Raw genomic sequence first — 22,741 nt, forward strand, 5'->3', positions numbered from 1 at the left:
AACGGAGAGAACTTGGCAGAAGCAAGAGCAGCATGTACATTCACAGCCTTGCTCAGCAATGGAAATTTCTGTTCACGATATAAATATCCTGAGATGGGCTTTGGCTGTACTCTGGAAACATCCAAAATGGTCCCTTAGGATCTAGACTAGCCACCTTAGCCTGTAGTGGATAAGGGTCCCCAGATACTTGGAGCTACATTGTACCCTTTTCTTAATAGAGGTAACTGAGGTGAGGGAAGGTCCAGTCCTCATGGTCTCTTTCCCTTTAGCAATACCTTTCCACATTAGCCCTGGAGGTCAGTGTAAGAGCTAGAGTAAAGATTAAAAATGGAAGTCTTGGAGAAGGGGCAAGACCAAGAAGGCATACATATGTCCAAATGAGAAATATTGGTAAAGATCAAATGAGTTTGAGTTGATCCAGGACAGGCCCTTCAAGGAAGGGACCCCAAAAAAGTTTGGAGAGCAAGCAAGGGCACCAATATCCTGGAGGAATCTGGCTTGGGAAAAGAGATATGCACACCTAGGGATGCATCTCTTGTCTTCGTTTTTTTTCTGCTGCCATAACAGAATATCTGAGACTGGGCAATATGTAGGGAAAATGTATTTATTTCTTATGATTCTGAGATCTGAGAGGCCTAGCACTGGTCAGGGCTTTCTTGTTGAGACATAATGTGGCAGACAGAATCATCTCACGATGAGAGGAAGAAAGAGAGGACATTCTTCCTCTTCTTATAAAGCCACTAATGCTATCATGGGGGCCCTACCCTCATTACCTCCTGTAGCCCTTATTACCTCCTAACAGCCCCACCTCCAGATACCATCAACATGTGCATTTGAAGATTAAGTTTCCAACACTTAAACATTTGGGGGGCACATTAAAATCATGAAAAAACACCTCAGGAAAAATGCCTGCACCTGGGAGACTGAGAAGAACACTGTTCAGGTGGTCAGGGAACTGCTGAAGTCAAGTCCAAACTGTCTCTGCTAAAGCCCAGGGAAGCCAGAGAGAAAGGTCCCTGCTTGCTCAGTTATCAGAGATGTCAAGAAGGAAAAGGCCAGATCCAAAGGCAGTTGGGAGAGGAGGAGAAGGAGAGAGGGAGGAACTTCAGGGAGAATCACTGCCCTGAGATGGAGTTTAGGCCTTCTAAGAAAGAGCACTATTAACCTGATACAAGGAGATATGGACAGAGAGTGGAGACGTTGAAAGAGTTGAGGGAGACTTCTATTAGGAACCACTCAGCCCTCTCACCACTGGCCTGGTGAGCCCAGAGGCTACTCAGCCTCTTCCTCCTATTGGCCCATTCCTCCAACTTTGAATATGGAAGGAAATTAGAGACCAACCCTGTGTTCTCATTTGACCAATGAAGACACTTGAAGTCACAGCAAGAGCCGTTGGTGGAACCCCAGTGGAAGCCAGTGTCTCCTCCCCATGCCCATATTTCTCCCACTCCTCCATCAATTTCTGATACCCCAGAGGGTGAGAGTCACTGGGGCAATGGGTCTCTTTATTCCTGCTTTTCTGAGAGTCTCCCATGATGTCTGCCTGCCCTTCTCCCCTAGAGAGTCTCCCATTTTGCCTCTTGCTTACATGAATGAGGCTGTGCTCCCCAACTGTCAAATGCCTGTGGCCCTGGGTTCAGGAGTGCACATCAGCCTCTGACAGCTATCATCTGCTGCTATTATTCACTGAAATATGGAGGATCCCTCTTGGTCTCCCCAGCAGTGTAGACTTTTGGTCTTAGGCCAAATGCTCTCCATCTCCTTTCAAGGAAGACCTGTGTGTGATCAGGGACTGGGAATAGGGGGACATGCAAGGAAGTTGGGTAATGTAGCACGTAGACACCCACCAAGACCCATCCCCTGTGTTTCTACACATTTACAGATACACAGATGGAAGTGACCATCAAGTGTAGGTGACCCAATCAAACAATGAAATGCTTTCAGTACTGGAAAATCTGGATTTCTTAGGTTGGTTATTTACAGGTTTATTACTTCATCCAAAAGCTTCTGTCATTTTGTTTAAAAATGAGTTAAAGGTTAAGAGGATCTGTTCAATAGCGGGTCAAAAAGGACATTTTAAACCAGTTCCATTAAACCAAGACCCCATACAAATCCAAGCAGAAGAACAGAAATGAGGCTCAGGAATTAGAAGGCTTCACAGGAGGCCAGTGGGAGAGGAATGAGCCATCTACTCCTTTGCTTAGAGAATCACTAGGTCTGAAGTGGCCTGTGAGCTAGGGTCAGAGCCAGGCTGAAGAAGGGGCTCTAAGACGATGCTCAAGGCCGCATGGAAGGGCTTTGTCCTCTCTCTAGATTCCAGAAGCCCCAACCTTTGTTCTTTGAAAGGCTGCTGTCTCCAGCTTTCTCTCTGCACCACTCTTGGTGCTATTTATTTCTATTTGAACCAGAAAGCACTTACAAGAAAACCTCTTTTGAGCCAGAGACCAAGATCAGGGACCAGGGGGGATGCAAAGATGATCCTTGGCCTAACAGAATTCAGAGCCAGGTGAAGAGAAGCTCAACTGTCTCTGATATGGAAAATTTTAAAATGTTGCCCCAAATGCTTCCCTTGCCTGATAAGAGTCCTGCTCCCCCGACAGGTCTGACTCCAGCGGGTACAGAGCCACTCGGCGGATAGAAGCAGAGCGCTAATAAGTCATGTCTGGGAACCTTTCATTTTCCATTCATTCATCAAGTGGCTACCTGGAGCCAGGTGGTGAGTGCAAAGGCTGGTTCTTAGCTTGGGTGTGTCTGGTCAGCTCAGGTGGGGGGTGGGGTCCATGCAACCTGTGTCTCAGCACGTCCTAGCATCCCCAGGGGAGGCACAGGATGCTTCTCTCCATTTCTCTTTGTCTATGGCTTTCCTTAATGTCACTGGATGGGGGTTTTGAATGGACCCCCAGGGAGACTTTAAAAATTGAAAGCCAGTCCTGGCCAGGGCCCCCACCGGATGGTGAGAGAGCACAGGAGGAAACAAAAGTGCTTGTGTTAACAGAATGTCATTTCCCAACATGATTCAGGCCCAACGCTGAGGCAGGAAAAGGAGAGCAAATGCCTCCCCATTCATCACTTCGGACGCGGTTATATTTAGAGCAACACCAGCTTGGCCTGGGGCTCCAAGGGCTCTGCCTGGAAGGAAATGAGGCTGGGCTGATAGAGTCAGTCAAGAGAGGAAAGCTTCTTGTGTGTGTGTGTGTGTGTGTGTGTGTGTGTAGATAAAGGGGAGGGGTAGGCTACAGCCTTCCTCCCAAACTGCAGACCCTGAGCTTGAACCCTTAGGTGAATATAAAGAGGGAAGCAGGGCAGGGGGTTGGTCACCTGGAGAACTGTCACTTGTCATAGAAAAAAAATAGAAACCCCCCTTTTCTTCATTTCCCATGTAGCATAACTGGAGATGAAGTGAGCCCTTGGCCTACAAAGGGCTCCCTAACACCCCCACTGGTTCAACCTGCCCTTTCTAAACACAGGCACTCCATGGTGAAGGCCACACAGCCCGGTCCTGGACTGGAAGGTACACTGTAGGGCCCTGGCTTCACTGCTCCCTGAAGGCCCCCTGCCTGGGTGCCTGGGAGCCCATCTCAGAATGCATCCTGCCCAGTCAGGACCTCCAGATCATTTTCCAAAAGGAAAGTCTTTCCCAGGCATGGAAATGAGAGCCCGCATTTGCAAGGACAGAAAAGAGGTCTCCCTCCAGTCCCACACATGTCTGATTCTCTTCTTACCAACTGAAAGAAAAGGGAGACCTGCAGTTGAACTAAGCCCAAGGCAAGATTGCTCAGGATACAGTCTGGGGTGGTGATTCTTCCTTTCCCATTCATTTTAATCCTGCCCTCCTGGCTTCTACCTCTGCAGACATCTCAGCTCCATAAAGATGCATAACTACCCAGCCTGGCCCCAACTAACATAAACAGCCCCAGCCTGGAATGCAACTGACTCCCTCTTTTGTCTTTCCACAAGTCTTTCTAGATATGCTTCAAGGTCTATGGAAATGTCATGTATACTACATAGGTCTTTAAGGGCCTCAGAGTTGACTCACTTTCCATTAATAGCTCAACTGTCCCTGAGGTTCTGGCTAGTTTTAAACCTTCTTACGGGCAAGGAGGCTTGAGATGACTTCCTGCATGGTCCTTGGATGGATTCCACCAGAGCATCCCATAACACACATCCAGGCTCCTGTCTCCTCTCAGAAAAACAGAAAAAGCCGATGTGAAAGTTGGATGGAGACACCAGCTCACTTACAAGCAAGGGCCCCTCTGCTGCCCTCTGCTAGCATCCAGGAGATGAGCATTGAGCTGCTTTGCACCACAACTTGGGGTGGTAGAGGGATGGGGGAAGAACCAAGGGGAAGACCTCTGGTTCATTCCTTTTTACTTTATCTTTTCTGCTGAAGAGTTATCACAGACAAGGACTGTGCGTCAACAGTTTTGCAGGAAAACACACTGATCTATGTTCGGAGACCATCAGGATCACTTGTACAAATAGGCAGGCAGATGCAGAGGATGCAGTATTGCCTAGAAAGCCAGGTGCCCCAATCCCAGCTCTGCACCCAATTGACCTCGTATCTACCACCCACCTTTCTGAACCAAAACAAGGAAATGGTTTGGACCAAATGATCTTAAAGCTCCTTTCCACAGTACAAATATATGAGTGAGGTCATAGAAAAATAGAAAAATGCTCTCTAAAGAAATTAGTCCTCACACTGCTGGTGGAAGCTGACAGTAGAATAATAACAACTAACACCAATCTGCTACCAAATGCCAGATACCGTGCACATCACACCACCTGCCCATAAAAGTACCGTACATGGTAGGGACTCTTTTCCCATTGTACAGATAAAAAACTGAGGATCAAAGACATTAAACGAATTGCTCAAGATCACTAAAAGCAAATGTAAGTGTAAGCTGACAATTTTCAGTTGCCAAAGCTCAAGTGCTTTTTGCCACACCCTATGCCCCTGATGGCCAAGAAGAACACTGCATGTTGTTTGTTTGCTTTTCTTATATTGCACACCCTTTTAAAAGTCTTTTCCATCTCTGCACTCCATTTTTACTTTCTATAATATTATTTATTATTATAAAAGAGCTGCAACTCTGCCCATCTCAAGCTGAGCTCAGTAAAGTAAGGAATAATGTGGGAAACCTCCTGGCCCCAGGAGCCACCAAATCAGTTTTGCGTGAATCACCACCAGATGACCTGATCTGCAAGCTTCTCTGTGTACATCCTGTAGTGTGGGGTGAGTCCGACACCAGTTTTCTTTCTATGCACCTGAAACTAACCAACTTCCTGTTCCTCTTTGCTTTGAAGCCCCATGTTGCTTTGTGTTGGAAGGTCTCTGGAAGGGTCAGATTGTTTGTCCAGGTCCTTCACAAGGTATGAGGTGTAATGAGTGAAGACACCAGTGTACAGTCTGTTCTATTCACTAAAATTCCTTTTCTCCCTTTCCCTTTGGCATGCCCTATTACTTTCAAAAGCTGTTACCTCTCTCCCATTAGGATCTTTTTAGGTCTTTTTTTTTCTTCTTTCCAACTGCTCTCTCACGCATCTCTTTGTGAACTCTTTCTTTCCTTTCTTTCCTCTCCGTTATGACCAGGTATCTGACAATTGGCAAGAATCGAAGCATTATACACACAGCTGATTGAAGTCACCTCCCCATAGACTTTGATGTGTGGGGGCCCTGAAGGGCTGGTAAACAAGATGTTCCACTTGACACCCTGCATGGTCTGTGCTAAAAGAACCATGTCATTAAGAAAGTGACTCACAAATTGCTGTTCCTAGATGCAGCCTTCAAGAAGAGAGCTCTGAAAGAATGGTGGCTGCAGTAGGTGAGCTCACAGTTCTGCTCTTTTTTCCTCCTCAGTGGTACCTAAGTTAACCATGGGGCTCTTGGGTTATAAGAACAACAAAAAGAGTCTTAGACACAGAATGTTGGAAGCATTTCAGAACAATCTAGCATTTATCTAGCTTCCATTCATAGTGAGGTCTTACCTTACAGGAACCTTGCAAATAAGCTTTCTGAACTTCTCAGCCTCAAAGGCTCATATCAGTCTCCTATAAACCAAAGTTGTTAAGCTTTACTGCATGTTCAGCACAAATACCTTCTTGCTCTTGGTAAGATGGGTGATTGGCCATTGAAAAGGATTGCTGGAATAAGCAGAGGTGGTATCTAGATTCATTTATCTGTGGGTTAAAAGGCCCTTGTCTTTTTCCCAGTTCTCTACATGATTCTTAACATTGCTTTTTTTTTTCTGTGTCTTGATTTCAACTTTAAAAGATAGGCTTATAACAAGAAGAAACTGGTACACAACTGGAAAAAGAAAATGCTATGTAAATAATATTAGAGATCTTCCTGCTGTTTGCTTGACAGTTCACTTGGAAGGTTCAAGGTCCTTTTGATCTTTCATGAGAGGGACCAGCTGCTGAGAGAGGGAGTCTGATTTAATCCAGAGTTAACCTTCCAGAAGATCTCTGTAGATAACTTGTGATATTTCTTTATAGTCTAAATCCAGGACAAAGGTGTTTGTAGAACTGGTCATTTTCTTCTTTCTGCCTCATTTGTCTCCCATGTTTGTCCTTCTATACAGACTTGAGGAACCATTCCATCTGGGTAGGTGCTTCTGACATCAGGAAGGGCTTTTGTCCTGTCTGTTTAAGCAAAAGTAAGAAACGATAGCTTGGTATATCAGAAGCGATACACAATTCCTAATGGAAACTATTTCCAGCATTTCTGACTCCCTACTTCAAGAGCTATTAAGATAATGTGGCTCCATAGAGCCAGTGTGGGGAAGGACTAGAGGGGGAGAGGGGGTCACAAAACAAACCTACTGGACTACATACAACTGTCTCCCTACGATCCTCCCTCACGTCTCCACGGCCAGATTGGAGCTGCCTGTGGAAAAAATTCCTGTCTATTTTCAGAAACAGATAAAAGCATTCAGATTATGCAGTACAGATCTCAACCCAAAAGCAGCTGGAAAAATCTGTTTCTTGCCACTGTCACTGACCCCCTGACCCTTCCAAGTAATGACATTCAGGCCCACTTCTCCCACCCTCCTCCTGGCCTTCCCAGTACAGGCTGACCCATACACTGCACATCTGGTCCTTGTCTATACTGTCAGAGCATTTAACCCACAGAGAACTTAAGAGAATGGAATAGGAGTTGAGTTCTTGTGGGTTTGGAAAAAAAAAAAAAAGTATCAACATGGTTAAAGAAGTCAATGTTAGGGGCTGGGGGTGTGGCTCAAGCAGTAGCGCGCTCGCCTGGCATGCGTGCGGCCCGGGTTCGATCCTCAGCGCCACACACAAACAAAGATGTTGTGTCTGCTGAGAACTAAAAAATAAATATTAAAAAATTCTCTCTCTCTCTTTAAAAAAAAAAAGAAGTCAATGTTAAATCCATGTCTCTTTTTGTCTGGATTTTGGGGAGGTTTATTTGCTGTTTTGATCTTCCTTCCTGCTACTCAGGGTCCCAGGACAGGCCAGGTCTCAGGCAGGCACACAGGTGTCGTGTGCTGTGATCCACTCTGGCAGGGCAATATTCTATCCTGAACTGAGCTGCCCCAGACCAGATGTCTCTGGGTCCTGATCTCTCATAAGCTATGAGACTTGGGAACACTGACTAGTTCATCCCACTGGGTCTCTGGCATGGGCGGATCATCTCTGCTTCAGGGAAAGGCTGCTGAGGGTTGGCTCTGCTGTCCAGGGCACTCGTGTTTGCAACACATCAGTTATGCTCTGAAGACACAAAATGGTAAACACAATAAAACAGGCTTATGCTTGGGGCACCGGGGAGCAAATGTCAGCATGCACACTCTCAGGGAGTGGGGGTGGGGGGGCACTCTGTTAGCTTTTCATCTGGGAGGCATTAGGAGCCTCAGGGCTCCAGACTGAAAATCTGCTTTTCCTTCCGGCCTAGCACTCCTTACTGGACAATTCATTAAGCGCCAAACTCCTCAGGGATCCCTTGTCCCTCCACCCCACCTCGCAGCAACAGGTTCACCATTCAAATAGAAGCCAAATGCAGCTGGCTGCCAAGGGGGCCAGATGGGACGACTCTTCCCTGGAGAATGGGATGGGTTTCCTCTCCTCCCTCTGGTTTCCTTCTGCATTGAGCAGAGCCTCTTGGAGAGAGAACGAGAGCCGTCTGTCTGGCAGGTGGATGGATCTAGTCATTGCAGCAAAGGGGGAATCCTAGGGTGGAGCAGCTGAGTGTAGGAGCAGAACTGTGTGCCCAATCTGTTCCAGGTGCTCAGACAACCACAGGCAGGATGTGGACAGAGCAAGGGAACTATGGGAACCCTGCCAAAGCCCATAGAGGCTCAAGAACATTTCTGTTTCTCAGTCTAAGGTTCTTGTGTGAGACAAGAACCAAGAATCAAAGTGGATAATAGTTGTGACATTTAATAAAAATCACTGGCAGAGTGTTAGAAGGAGAGGGAGCCCAGAGTTCAAATATGCCATCTAGTAAGGTGACAAACTTCAAAATGCTCTGCATACCTCTAGGCCTTTGCTCAAGCGGGTCCTGCTGCCTAGAATGCCTTCTACCACTTTCTCTGTGTGTCAAATTCCTACTCATGCTTGAAAATCCAGTTCAAATGTCCCCTCTTCTGCAAGAGCTTACCATATTCCTTCATCAGAATAAGCCACTCCTCCAGTGCTCCAACAGGGCCATCTTTCTTCACCATCACACTTACTATCTTCAGGTTGAGTTCTAGTTAATGAAGTGTAAGTACATCCTCCAGCATGGCACAAGAACCTTGAGAAGAGAATCTACATCTTATTTGTACTTTTCCCCACCCATTCCAGCCAAGAACCCAGCATAAAATGTGCTTCTCAAATTGTTATCTATCAGTTCTGGCCACAGTAGTGTCCCAAATGCTAGCTGAAATCTAGTGCAGTGAAGTATACAGGACCTCCTTGTTCTTTTCATTTTCCTTTGAGATAAAACTCAGATAACATAAAATGTACCACTTTCAATGCATGATTCAGTGTTTTCTTAGTATATTCAGAATGTTGTGCAGCCATTGTTCCTATCTAATTTTAGAATATTTTCATCTTCCTCAAAAGAAACCTGTATCTATTAAGCACCTCGTCTCCATCTCCCTGCCCCAGCCCTAAGGAACTACTAACCTACTTTTTTTTTTCTGGAAAAAGCTATGGATTCACCTCTTCTGGACGGTTCACATAAATGGAATTATGCAGTATGAGGCCTTGTGTGTCTGTCTTCTACACTTAGCATAATGTTTCCAAGGTTCATCCATGTAGTAGCATGTATTATTCTATGAGATAGCATGCATTCTATTGTGTAACACCTTTCTTTTTATATTCTACTGAATGAGATAACACATTGTTTATCCCTTCATCAGTAGACGGGACATTTGAGTTGCTTCTACTTTTGACTATTATGAATAATGCTGCTGTAAACATTCACATGAATGTTTTATGTGGACATATGTTTTCGATTCTCTTGTGTATGTATTTATGAGTGGCAATGCAGGGCTGTTGGTAATTCTATGTTTAACTTTTTGAGGAACTGCCCAACTGTTTTCCATAGCAGCTGTGCCATTTTATAGCCCTACTAGCAGTGTACAAGGATTCTGATTTCACATCTTCACCAATTCTTATGATTTTCTATTACTTTCTGTTTTTATTACAGTTATCCTAATGGATGTGAAAACCAAAAGGCAATTAATTTTGTTTCTGAGTTGCTTTTTTTTCCCTGATGACTAATGATGTTGAGCATATTTTCATGTGCTTATTGGCCATTTGTATATTTTCTTTGGAGAAATTCCTATTCACTTCCTTTGCCCATTTGAAAATTGGGTTGTGTATCTTTTTGTTGTTGAATGTAAGAGTTAGATGTATATTCAGAATATAGACTTTTTTTTTGCAGGGATGAGAGGTACTGAGGATTGAACTCAGGGCCCTCAATTACTGAGCCACAGCCCAAGCCCTATTTTGTATTTTATTTAGAGACAGGATCTCCTTGAGTTGCTTAGCACCTTGCTTTTGCTGAGGCTGGCTTTGAACTCGTGATTCTCATTCTCCTGCCTTAACCTCCCAAGTAGTTGGGATTACAGGTGTGCACCACTGCGCCCAGCACAGAATATGAGACTTATCAGATATATTACTTGAAAATTTTTTCTTTTCTTCTATGAGTATTATCTCATACAATAGAATACATGCTATAACCCAGAAGTGTATCAAGTTCCCTTTGATACAAAAAATTCTTTAATTTTAATGACATCTCTTCTCGCTTTTTTTTTTTTTGCTTGTGTTTTGGTACCATATCTAAGAAACCCTTGCCTGATCCAAGGTCCTAAAGATTTATACCTATGTTTCCTTCTAAGAGTTTTGGTTTTTACAACTAAGTCTTTGACTTATTTTGAGTAAATTTTTTATAGGGTGTGAGGTGGGAGTTCAAATTCATTCTGTTGTACGTGGACATCCAGTCGCCCCAGCACCTTTTGCTGAAAAGACTATTCTTCCTCCATTGAATGGTCTTAGCACTCTTGTCAGAAATCAAGTCCTTCTTATTTTTTTTAAACTGAATTTCTTGAATTCATCACTTAAAATACGTGATTACTCAGACATGGGAAACAGATAATGCCAAGATCTTTTAAAACACACTGATTTCCTCTACCTGACTTCCTCCTACATATCTCAGAATCCATCCAGGAAAAGTTAACAATATTCAGACTTGAATATTTTCACAAATGGAAATTCCTTGGGCTTTTAAAACAATAGTGTAAACCTAAGATAGCAGGTAAACGTTGTGGTTGTTCCCATGAACTGATAGGAGAAAAATGCTGACTTTGCAGCCCTCCACAACTGGACACACACAACTGGTAAGAATCTATCATAAGTTAAATAAATAAAAATGAGTCGTTCACTGTCCGCAGGTTCTTGCTCAGCACAGACATTGGGAACAACTTTGGAGAGAATTCTGTTCTCTGCCTGACCAAACTCAGTCCATGGACACACACATGTGGGGTTGGAGACCAGGATGTAGTAAGGACAAACACTCTTGGGGAGAATGGAGAAGGAAAGAGCAATGGCAGAAGCACCAGGGAGGGGAACAGCCGTGAAAAAGTGGACCAAGAACTGCGGAGAAGCTCAGGCATGCTGTTTGAGAGAAGCTCTTCTCTACCATCACAGGATGATTAACAGGACCAAAAGGGATGGATCCTGGTTTCAGATACTAAAATAATTTGCTTTTTCAAAAGTGCCAGGAAGCTGAAAAGTAGTTCTCCACAAGCCCACTGTGCTTATGTCTTTCAGGCAGGTTTTGGTTAATACCATTCCTCTGTCTCTAGCATCCTCCACCCCACTGCTTCCCACCCCACCCACCCTACCCCTCCTCACCTTTCTTTGTCTAGCTAATCCCCACTCATGCCATCCCTGAATTTCCAGATTGGAATGAACCCCACTTTATGTACTCAGAGTGTACTACCAGGCATAGAACTTGGAACTTAACACATATATAGGGGAAAAAAATTTTTTTTGGTTGGTTTAATTTGTGTTTTGTCTGGATAGCAAGCTCCTTGAGATGAAGGACTGTGTCTTGGTCATCTTCGTAAGCAGTGAGTCTGGAACAATTTATACCTCTAAAGGCTGCTGAATTTATTTGCAAGTATACATAAAATCAACTTAGAGAAAAGAACAGTGACTCAAGGGTTAGCTCTAAGAAAGAAACCAGAAAATAAAAAGGAAGAAGAATGAGAGAAAGCACTTATATTTTTTTTTCCAGCCTATTCCAAGCTAATTGCAAATGCTGAGACTGTGTACTCATAAATAGCTATTCTGAGCTCTTTCACTATCCTGAAATGGCCAAGCACATGACAGGGGCTGGATGCATGTGCTGGGCTGTAGTAGACACCATGGGGCCTAGATGCGTGCTCCAAGAGAATGAAAAGAGGGAGTCTGGGATTCTTAGTGTTGCTGTGATGGGAGGAAAATATTCCCTTCCTTGTTTTCTACTATGGTAGTGACAACAAAAAGCTCCATCTGAAAGCCAATAGGCAGCCAGGTAATTGGATTTTGAACTGTGGAGGAGCTGGGGCTGGGCAATTGGAAAAATCTGTCCACAAACAGCAGGTCAAAATAGAAACATCAAGAACTAAAAGAGGAATACATCTGGAATTGAAATGCAGATCAATATGGGAAGGATTTTTTTTTTTGTCTTCTTTTTGCTGTTTTCCCCCCTATCCATATAGGAACTCTATTCAATACTAAGAAAAAGTGGACAAAGGACTTGAAGAAGCATTTCTCAAAAGAAGACATACAAATGGCCAACAAGTATATGAAAAATGCTCAGTATTGCTCATGGTTAGGGAAATGGCTATTAAAACCACAATGAGATACTGTCTCACATCTGTTAGGGTGGCTATAGTAAAATTAAAAATTAAAAACAAAAGAGAGAAAAGATAAGAAGAGTTGGTGAGAATATGAGAAAAAGGAACCTTTGTACTCTCTTGGTAGGAAAGTAAATGGTGCGACCATTATGAAAAACAGTATGGGAGTTCATCAGAAAATCAAAAATAGTATTACCACAAGATCCAGCAATACCACCATTGGGCACATTTTTGCAAAGGCAGTGCATTCAGTATGTCAGGGAGATACCTGCACTCCAGTGTCCATGGCAGTACTATTCACAATGGCCAAGATATGGAAACCATGTTAGTGTCTGTCAATGGAGGAATGATGAAGAAAAGGTGGTGTATGTATACCATGGAATTCAACCTTGAAAAAAGAAGAAAATCTCATCACATTTGAAACATGGATAAACGTGGAGGACATTATAGTGAGTGAAATAAGTCAGGCACAGGGCAACAAATATCACATAATCTAATATATCCCAAACCTATAGAAGCAGAATAAAATGGTCATTACCAGAGGAAGGGAGATGATATGATAAGGGAATTGGGGAGACATCAGTCAAAAGACACAAAATTTCAATTAGAAGGAAGAGTTCAAGGGATCTATTATGTATTATGCTGAGTACAGTTAAACATAGCATATTATATACTTGGAAGTTTCTAAGAGGGTAGATATTAAATATTCTCATCACTAAAAAAAAAGTATGTGAAGTAATGTATATACTAATTAGCTTAACCTAGTCATTTCACATTGTGTACATATATCAGAACATCATGTTGTATACCATAAATACATATAACTTACTTGTCAACTAAAAATATATATTAAAAATATTATTTTTCAGGGGCTGGGGATATAGTTAAGTGGTAGAGCACTTGCCTAGCATGCACAGGACCCTGGGTTCATCTCCCAGCACTGCCAAAAAAAAAAAAAGAAATCCCTACAACACCATTAAGGAATATTGTTTACTTATTTATTTATTCATTCATTCATTTATTTATTTTAGGACTATGGTTTGAACCCAGAGGCATTCTATCACTGAGTTACATCCCCAGCCCTTTTATTTTTATTTTTAAATTTTGAGACAGGGTCTTGCTAAGCTACCCAGGCTCACCTAAATCATGTGATCCTTCTGCCTTGGCCTCCCAAGTTACTGGGATTATAGGTTCGTGCCACTGTACTGGGTGTAGGAATCTTTCTTTATTTACCAAACATCATAATTGCAATACTCTAATATAAATATTTTCACACTTTTACATAATACTTCAATTCTTCTGGTTTTGATAAAATATATAACTCACTCTACATAATTATAATTATTATATTTGTTCAGTGTTGACTTTTACAAGTTTGTATTATTTTATCATAAACGTTTTCTATTTACCAACCCTCTTGCCATTATTTTAATACTTGCCTATTATTATCAAAATTTCATAATCATTAACATGCCTCTTTTGTTGAGCATTTAATTCATTTTTCATTCTATTATATAAAACATGAAGTTTATCTTGTAGCTTTTTTTTTTTGGTACCAGGGATTGAACTCAGGGGGCACTCAACCACTGAGCCACAACCCCAACCCTATTTTGTATTTTACTTAGAGACAGGGTCTCATTGAGTTGTTAAGTGCCTCACTATTGCTGAGCTGACTTTAAACTCAGGATCCTCTTGCCTCACTCTCCCGAGCCACTGAGATTAGAAGTGTGCGCCACCACACCCAGTTTTCTTGTAGCATTTTTGTTTTTGATTTCTTTCTTTTTATCTCCCATGATAAAATCCTTCGAGAGAGAGATTCAGCGCACAGGGTATAAATATTTTCATAGATTTTGATATGCATTGTAGTTTTTATTTTCCAAACGGGTTAAAAGAATCCACACTGCCACCAATAATTTGTAACTCTCTAGTGTGGCCCATAATCTGACCATCATTGGATGTCACATTTTAACTTTTCCTGACTTAAATATGTAAATTGGTGCTTCAATTTGCTTAAATCTACAGTTATTTGAATATAAAGATATACTTTTTTCTTTGAGTGTGTAGGCAATCTACAGTTTCTACATAATAAATTAGTTGTCCTTTTTGCTTTTTCAACCCTCTGTTGAGATCTTGATGTTTTACACACACACACACACACACACACACACACATTTTTGTGGTGGTGGAGATCCAACCTAGAGCCTCATGCATGTCACACAGGTGCTCTACCACTGAGCTACATCCCCTGCCTTCATTATGTATTTTTAATGACTAATTTATAAAGTATCAGTATATACTCCTTGTCACGATTGATAAAATCTCTCTCCAAATTTCTACTAGCATTTTATATTACAGTGAGCCATTTTCATTATTTGAGGGTGCTTAAAATATTTATTTGAGCCTGTCAATCTTGTTGATTTCTTCTATTGCTTCAGAATTAAGAAGTTATCTCCACTGATCAGGTAAAGTCTCAATGTTGATTATTTTGGGGGGGGGGCGGATTTTGTCTAATAATTTGTCTATCTATATATAATTCTTAATCCAATTGGCACTTCCTTTATGATATGATATAAAATATTGATCTAAATAAATCATTTTCCAAATGTATGACCAGTGACATTCACAATAATTAGTAAATAATCTTTTCTTATTCTTTTATTTGTCAAATTTTAAGTTTATATGATGAAATTGAGTTCTGGATTATCTCTTTTTCTGTATTGTTTTATTTTCCCTTTTTTCTGTGATAAGAATCACCCTGTTTTATTTCTTTGTTTTTCTTGATATGTCTGGTGCTGACTCTATTGGTTGACATGTAATCTATGCTTAATTAATCTTTATTGACTTACGTTAAACTTACAAATACTTGCTAACTCTCAACCTCAATTTAAAAAAATCAATTTTAATCTATAATTAAAAATCAATTTTTATCTGTCTTTAGCAGCCAATTGAATACACATAGAAATTTTTTTCTCTGTTATCTGCAGAACACCTCCACTCCCTTCCGTCCTCAATTTCTTGCCACATTCTTCTGAGAAATATGACAAGTTGAAATAGTAGATGAGAGTGGAGAAGTTTCCAGATGACTTCCACACAGGCAATGATCCCATCTCAGTCCTCGCAGCATCCCCGTGAGTCCGGAATTCTCTTCACATGTAGGAAGGGGGAGCTCAGAGACTTTCTGACTTGTCCAGGCCCTCATAGCTTGAAATTATGGCTCAAATCTGGATCACCTGATTCTCAGCCCAGTGTTCTTACAAATCCCCTGACTTTATAGATCCTAAGGTTTTGTGCCTTAATTATCCAAACAGCACAGCTAGTGAGCCAAACACTGACATGGTAACATTCATTTGGAAGTGTCACTTAGGCAGATCACTCACAGTGTATGAGGGACACAACACAACTCCCACCCAGAACAAATTCTCTGCATACAATAGGCTGCAAGTATAGATCTGTAGCAGGACTGCAGGAACCCAGACACCCAGTCAGGGCCTGGGGAGGGCATCCAGGGAGCCCTTGTCACTGAGTTTCAGAACAAAGACTGCTAATGGAAAGTCTCTGGAGTGGGCCTCAGTTTGAGCAGAGAACAGCTCAAGTTCTTTTTAAACAAGGGCCTTGAGCTGACCACAGGGGTCACAGGCAGAATAGCAAACAGAGACAGAGCTATAAATAGCAGCTGCAGCTGAAGAGCACAAGACAGGCCTGACCTGTGCATAGTACAGAAGGGACCTCAGGCAAAGCATCCATCTCGCCCAACACTTCCTCCCCTGCAGAGACACCCCTCCCCCCAGCAGGCATCCTCATCTCAGGCAGAGAAAGACTGCAGTATATCACTGCAATAGCTGTGAGCCTGCAGAGATTTCTCCATCTCCAATCTAAGGAGTTAAAATAAGTCAGCCTCACATTTGGGAACAGGGCTCCTCTGGGTCCATCCTGAAGGGCCATAGCTGATCCTTTATTTAAGCCAGGTTGTCTGTCTCTGTTCACTTCTGTCTGCTCAGCCAGATTGGAAATGGTTTGCTGGAAAAAATTATGGTGCTGTCTAACATGATGTAACAAGATGTCATCTTCTAACTCCAACGCATAAAATGGATTTACAGGAAAAAGAAGGCGGGGGGAGAAAAAAAAGCCCAAAGCCCCGGGGAACACTTGACTCAGATGAAAACCATGGGTTTTGTTTGTGAATGTCAAAAAGCTGCATGTTATTTTACTTAGGCGAACATGAGAACAGACTGGTGTTTTAGGGGAACATAAAACATGGGCTACATGGACTGGAAGAAAAAGGAGATGGAAAACATAAAATAATATTCATTTCATGTTACAAACACAAACACAGCACAGATCCTACACACGAACCACACAGACACACAGAGCACAGGCCACAAATACCACACCCACATCACATGTTCACACAAACGCTTACCACATGTCCCCACTGGCGCCTTACCCTGAGGTGACTCGCACTCACCCCCCTCCACACACACACACACTGTCATGTACCCTCACAGCACCCCAGTGACCTTGTCACAAAAGCACAAGCACACATATTATTTTTAGTGACAAATCTTTCACTTCTATATTACCAAGCTTTGGAAGTGAACACATACCCTGGGTCTAAGCTTTGCTAATGAACATTTGCATGACTCTTCTGAGTTTTTCAAAATTCACTTTTTAGGAAGAAGCATACTGGAAAAGACAAAATGGAAAAGCAGGTCAAAGGTTTTGTGGTTCTTTTTAAATGCACAGTGCTTCAAGAAGGGCACATTCCAACCAAATCCTAATATAGTACAGGGAAGTAACACCAGTCTGAAAGGATGTGAGAGGATTCCTTGGCCATTCATGTATCTTGGAACATTGTTGTGTTCTTCCTGCATTTGAAGCAAATTCTGGTGTAGCCTCTGGGGACTGTCAGCACCTCAGCCCGCCCCCCTCTTTCTCTCTCTCTCTTTCTCTCTCTCTCTCTCTCTCTCTCACACACACACACACACACACACACACACGCGCACACACACAAAACACACAGTCACTCACCCTGATAATTATGACAGAAGGAAAAAAGGAAAAAGAAAGAGAAGTTAACCCATAGTTCTTTTCCTTTCAGACTTTCCCTTTTTTCCTGCATTCAATGGGGTTATCTTTTATTTTATTTCATTTTATTTATTGATACATTATAATTATACATAATAATGGGATTCATTGTAGTATATTCACTCCTGCATATAGCACATTTGGCCTGCTTCATTCCCCTGTGCCTCCCCTTTCCCTCCCCTCCTCCCTCCCCTATTCCCTACCTCTGCTCTACTCATCGGTTAGCCAAAGGTAGAGAGTGTTGGTAGAATGCTATACGTCAAAGAATGAAATAAAAGCAATTGAATTAGCTTAATGCAACTTCCACTGTTTTGGTGAAAATTAAGTCCATACACAAGTATAAGTTATAAGTATAAGAAATAGAAACTATGTGATTTTATTAAATGCTCTTATTTTGCATTTAAAACTGGCATTGCGCATTATTAAGATGAAATATCAAATTCATGGTGATAATGGTAAAACAATATATTTTTTATAAGGACATAAATAGTGAGTTAAGACTCCACAGTTTGAGAGGGAAGCTGCAGGGAATAAAGCTTTGTAGTATAGTACATTTTTTGGCAGGCACGCAGGAATTGCTGAAGATTAAGCCCAGGGCTTCATATATATACCACTGAGCTACAGCCCCAACCTTCTGCTTCTTACCTTTCACAACACTCTTCCCTGCTGTGTGAACAAGAGGCCAGACACTTCTAATCTACACTAGACCCCACGAATTTATGTAGCAGTCCTGATTATCTGTATCTCCCCAGGAACAACAGCTCTACCTTGGCAGGATGTCTTCTGTTTTATCATTGTTGTTTCCTAAGATCCTATAAATGTCTGGAACATAGTAGGCTTTCAATGAATCTTTGTGGAATATACAAATGATTAGATCAATCAAGGATAGACCCAGATGCCACACCTAGTCGTCCGAAGGCAGAATTTATTAGAATGCCTGGCATGCACGGCATATTTCATTCTAGAACCAGCCTGCTCATTCAGCCTTGCCTCCGATGATGTCTCCATTCATTCATTTGTTCAACACGCATTCATTAAGCATGTCTGTGCCAGGCAAAGACAAACACACCATGGCCTCAGTGTTAAGGAGATTATTGTTTAGAAAGCGGGAATGCAGGTATAAATGGATAAAAGCAATCAAGTGTCAGAAGTAGCTTGGGAGATCTATACGCAAGGTACAGTGGGAATACCGGTCAGTAATACCACAAAGGCTCTGGGAAATGCTGGGAGCAGGGAACACCAGATTCCCCAACATGATCCCCAGCTGCAATACTGTCTTCTCACTGCCCAGACTAGACCATAAGTGGCTTAACCCTCTCCCTGCCATCCCCCTGCCTCTGTGCTCATTGCTCCTCCCACAGGCCCTCTTCGTTTCTCTGAAATTTCTTCCATCCTTCAAGAACTTATAGGTCTAAACTGATCTCCCCTACCTCTGAACTCAGCCTTTGAACACACATTATTTTGAATTGTTTTGCCACTGCTTTGGTTTATAAATCTTACTTACCATCCTGTCCTCCTCATCTCTCTCTCTCTCTCTCTCTCTCTCTCTCTCTCTCACACACACACACACACACACACACACACACCCCAACTATCTCCTAAAGAGCAGTTCATGCCTGTTTACATCTTGTATCCTTCAGTATGTGCCTGGTGCATCATGGTGAAGCCATTTACTACTCGTCTAGAACGACCTCTGGGTATAGTGCTTATTCTAAGACAGCTCTTTAGGCAGCTCTGAAGTCTGCTAGAGAGATGAGATCCTCTTCATTAAAAAGACCTCATCAGACAGGATGGCACCTGGGCTGGACGTAAAAGGACCTACTGTCATCGCCTAGAAATGTAAAAAACGTGAATCCAGACCCTTGTGTTCAAGCCATCACCATAAAATGGAATCATCTGCTGCTGATGAAAACACAATTAATTAGCTAACCAAAAGCTGTTTCCTCTCTGACTGGCCAAAGCAGATGTACATTTTGGATCCAGCTTTTCTGAGACAATCATAAAGAGTGCCAAGATACCGAGTCAAGCTGGCGGCCTGTGCCTCTGAGTGTTATATGTCCACTCCCACTGTGGATAAAGCACTGAGTTGCCAGATAATGAGGACTTGCCCTCCTCACACTAGGTGACTGTGGCGCGGGGGTTGAGACTTGAAAAGTATTTATTACTGCATACAACACAACAAGCAGGTTGGCCGGCTGACTGAAGGACAAGGCTCATCAAAGAAGTGATGAAGGTAAAATCCTTCGACAGGCTCCATGGGTCCGAAGAATTCATAACACCACTGTGAGCACCAGGGAGCTCATTCCAATTACTGGAACAAGTGTTTACTGACATCCATAAGTATCTAGCCCATGCCTGTAGGGAAACTCATAACATTTTTATCTAGGGGGAAAAAATCAGGTGAAAAGGAGAAATACCTTTTTTTTCTGATACTGGTGATTGAACCCAAGGACACTTAATCACTAAGCCATATCCCTAGCCCTTTTTATTTTTTTAGTTTTGAGACCAGGTCTTGCTAAGTTGCTTAGAGCCTCACAAAGTTGCTGAGGCTGGCTTTGAACTCATGATCCTCTTACTTCAACCTCCCAAACCACTGAGATTGCAGGCATGCTCTACTGTGTCCAGTGAGAAAAAGATTTTAAGCAGAAGTATAGCTTGACCAATAGATGGCTCAGCCTCAGGCAAACCGAGCCTCAGTTTCTTCGTCTGTCAGTGAGGACCACAATAGTGTATTCCTTGTAGTATTGAAAGAGATTAGGTAATGGATTATATATAAAGCTTAGTTGAGCTACAAATCTTCAACATATGATTTTTTTTGTTTTGTTTTAGTTTTCGGCGGACACAACATCTTTGTTTGTATGTGGTGCTGAGGATCGAACCCGGGCTGCATGCATGCCAGGTGAGCGCGCTACCGCTTGAGCCACATCCCCAGCCCTCAACATATGATGTTGATGATGAAAGGGAGGTGTCCTTGATTTTTCTGTAGGGTGAAAGTAACTATAAATGTATCCTTCTCCCAGGCTTCAGGGCTTTTTCCTCTACCTCAGAGAGTAAATGGGAAGGTTCCATACCTTGTACTCACCTAGTAAATATTCACTGGTGATAGAGATTTTTGAGTTGATAATTCTGTGGTAGGAGACTAATAAGAGGTACCATCTGGGAGTACAGTCTGGAAGTCTAGTTTGGGGCTATTTAGGAAAGGGATTGTTCAGAGTCCAGCCAGGCCTCCATCCAAGACCTAGATGAAAAGGAGGTGAGTGGTCCAAATATGGAAAACACTGTTTCAGACGTGTACAGAGTTCAAGTTCATACATGAACTCGCATGTTCGATTTCCAGGAACTAAAAGGGCCAACCTCAAATCTAACACTGCTGGGGATCACCAAGCAATTTCTGTGTCTCCTCACACAGAAACCACCAAGCTTGGGGGATTCAGAAGCCGAGGTTCTCTGTGGCATGTAGCCAGGCTATTTCTGGGTTCTCTGGGCCATCTTTGGCTTTGGGGATCCCCTCATGTCTACACATGCTTGCGGACATAATGATAAAGAATAACGGGTTCTTTTCTGGAAAAGAACCAAGACCTCTGAATACTTTCAATTGTGTTTGTTTCAATTGTGTGTTACTTGCCAAAATATCCACGGTAGTCTTTGTTTTTTGTCCATTCCTCTGGGATTCTCACGTTTCTCCCTCTTCTCTTGTCACACTGGTCTACACCATATGTTTGCACTGCATCACATCTGCCTTTGCCAACCACAGTAACAAAGTAATTTTTTAAATTTGCTTTGTCTTCATTATTGCTTTGCCTTTGTTATCACTATAACATCAGGAAACCTGGATATGATACATTGGCTGTCAGCATTCAGAAAGAATAAAAGATTACTCTCCCCAATCCCTTTCCACAGTTCATCACCAACAGTCTCTTTCTACTTTGAAACACTTGGTTTTATTGCTCCCCTTGTTTCCTGCCCTTAGATCAACCCATGGTTTGCCGGTACCAGATTTCCTCCAGGTTCTCCAATCCAACCTTAGCTGCCATTTTCATTTCAGGGCCTGATATGGGACAGTCGCAAGGTTATCACTTCCCTGAGCTTTTGTCTGCTCTCTGACAGAGACCTCAATGAGCAGTAATATTTTGCTTGCAATATCTCAGTGTACCCACTTGCTTTTATCTCGATGGCTGAGACCAGGCAATAACTACTCTGCCTTCTTTATCTAGATCCAAAGCTTCCTGTCTTATGAAGAGAACACTCCCATGCAAGCTATCTGAGTCTTCCATCTCTTCATCACTTGTAGAATTTCTTTTGTTTCTGCTGGGTGCCCTGTCTCATGTTCAGATTCTCTCTGATAGGATTTTGGCATTTTATTTTCATATGCTTCAAAATCCAGTGAATTGGGAGAGGACTGTTTGGTTATTCGATTATCAACAAAGATGACAAGAAATAATGGAGCCATTCCATAGCTTGTTCTTACCCTCCTCCTGTCTGATCGGATTTCCAGAGGCCATTCTTGATACATTTGGTTTTTACACATGAAATCAGCAATAGTTCCAAACTGTCATGTGCTATATATTTCTTTCAGTCTGAAGCCCTTTCTTGGATCTTGAAAGCTAAGTACCAGAAAGTATCTATGGAATAATTGTATCATATCAGAACTCAAAGTTCCCATTCTGTCTTCCTGTCCCCATGGAGATGTTTGCACATAGATTGGACACTTCCACCTGCATAAACAAAATTATAGTACTGGTATATTTTGATAGCCCTCAAATACCTTTTCTTCTTCCTGAAACTCCTTGTGCTGAGGTATAGGCTGTATTTCCTGTATTTTAGTAATTTTAAGAAACAATATTCATATCAATATTTGTATTTAAATCTACTCTATGGAGAACTCATTTTCATTATGAAATAAAGTTTCTGTTTTCAGGACTTCCTGGAGATCATTTTACTTGAGGTCATATTTTGGTAAAGATACAAACAAGAAATAATGAAAACATGAAGCAGAAACAAATTAATGACTCTGGTTGGGGTGGGGGGGATAGTTGGAGAAGAATTAAGCTTACCTAAGAGGAAGATAGAAGCATGCTACTACATATCTGGACTTTAAAAAAATGAGTAGGATTTTGTACAGTGAAGAAAAAAGGAGAAGGCATTCCAGAAATAAAGACCTGGAAGTTTATGTTGTGTGGAGACGAGATAACGGGTATGACTGGCACATAAAACACATCTTGCGGTGATGGATGATGATATATATGTCGGTTGCAGATATTCTCTCCAAGTTATAGCTCAATCTTTTAGATATGCCACAGAGTTCC

The 22,741-nt window shown here is 42.1% G+C and overlaps 2 long non-coding RNA genes across 2 annotated transcripts in view; one reads left to right on the forward strand and one right to left on the reverse strand.

The window, feature by feature from the left end:
- The window catches only part of LOC124090754 (uncharacterized), a 101,189-nt gene extending 84,769 nt beyond the window's left edge, over window positions 1-16,420 (reverse strand). The window contains exons 1-3 of the long non-coding RNA XR_009226563.1: window positions 16,251-16,420; window positions 8,618-8,752; window positions 5,986-6,642 (exon numbers count right to left, since the gene is read on the reverse strand). This is a non-coding gene — a long non-coding RNA (uncharacterized LOC124090754). The remainder of the gene's footprint in view (window positions 1-5,985; window positions 6,643-8,617; window positions 8,753-16,250) is intronic.
- Window positions 4,988-22,309, forward strand: LOC131424079 (uncharacterized). Its single transcript, XR_009226565.1, has 5 exons — window positions 4,988-5,233; window positions 5,591-5,822; window positions 15,335-15,478; window positions 20,265-20,334; window positions 21,650-22,309. It is a non-coding gene; the product is annotated as an uncharacterized LOC131424079 (long non-coding RNA).
- The last annotated feature ends 432 nt before the right edge of the window (window positions 22,310-22,741 follow it).

The sequence above is a fragment of the Marmota monax genome, unplaced genomic scaffold (assembly GCF_021218885.2).
Source record: "Marmota monax isolate L192 unplaced genomic scaffold, Marmota_monax_Labrador192_F-V1.1 WCK01_AAM20220418_F8-fsc00010, whole genome shotgun sequence".
NCBI classification, from domain to species: domain Eukaryota; kingdom Metazoa; phylum Chordata; class Mammalia; order Rodentia; family Sciuridae; genus Marmota; species Marmota monax.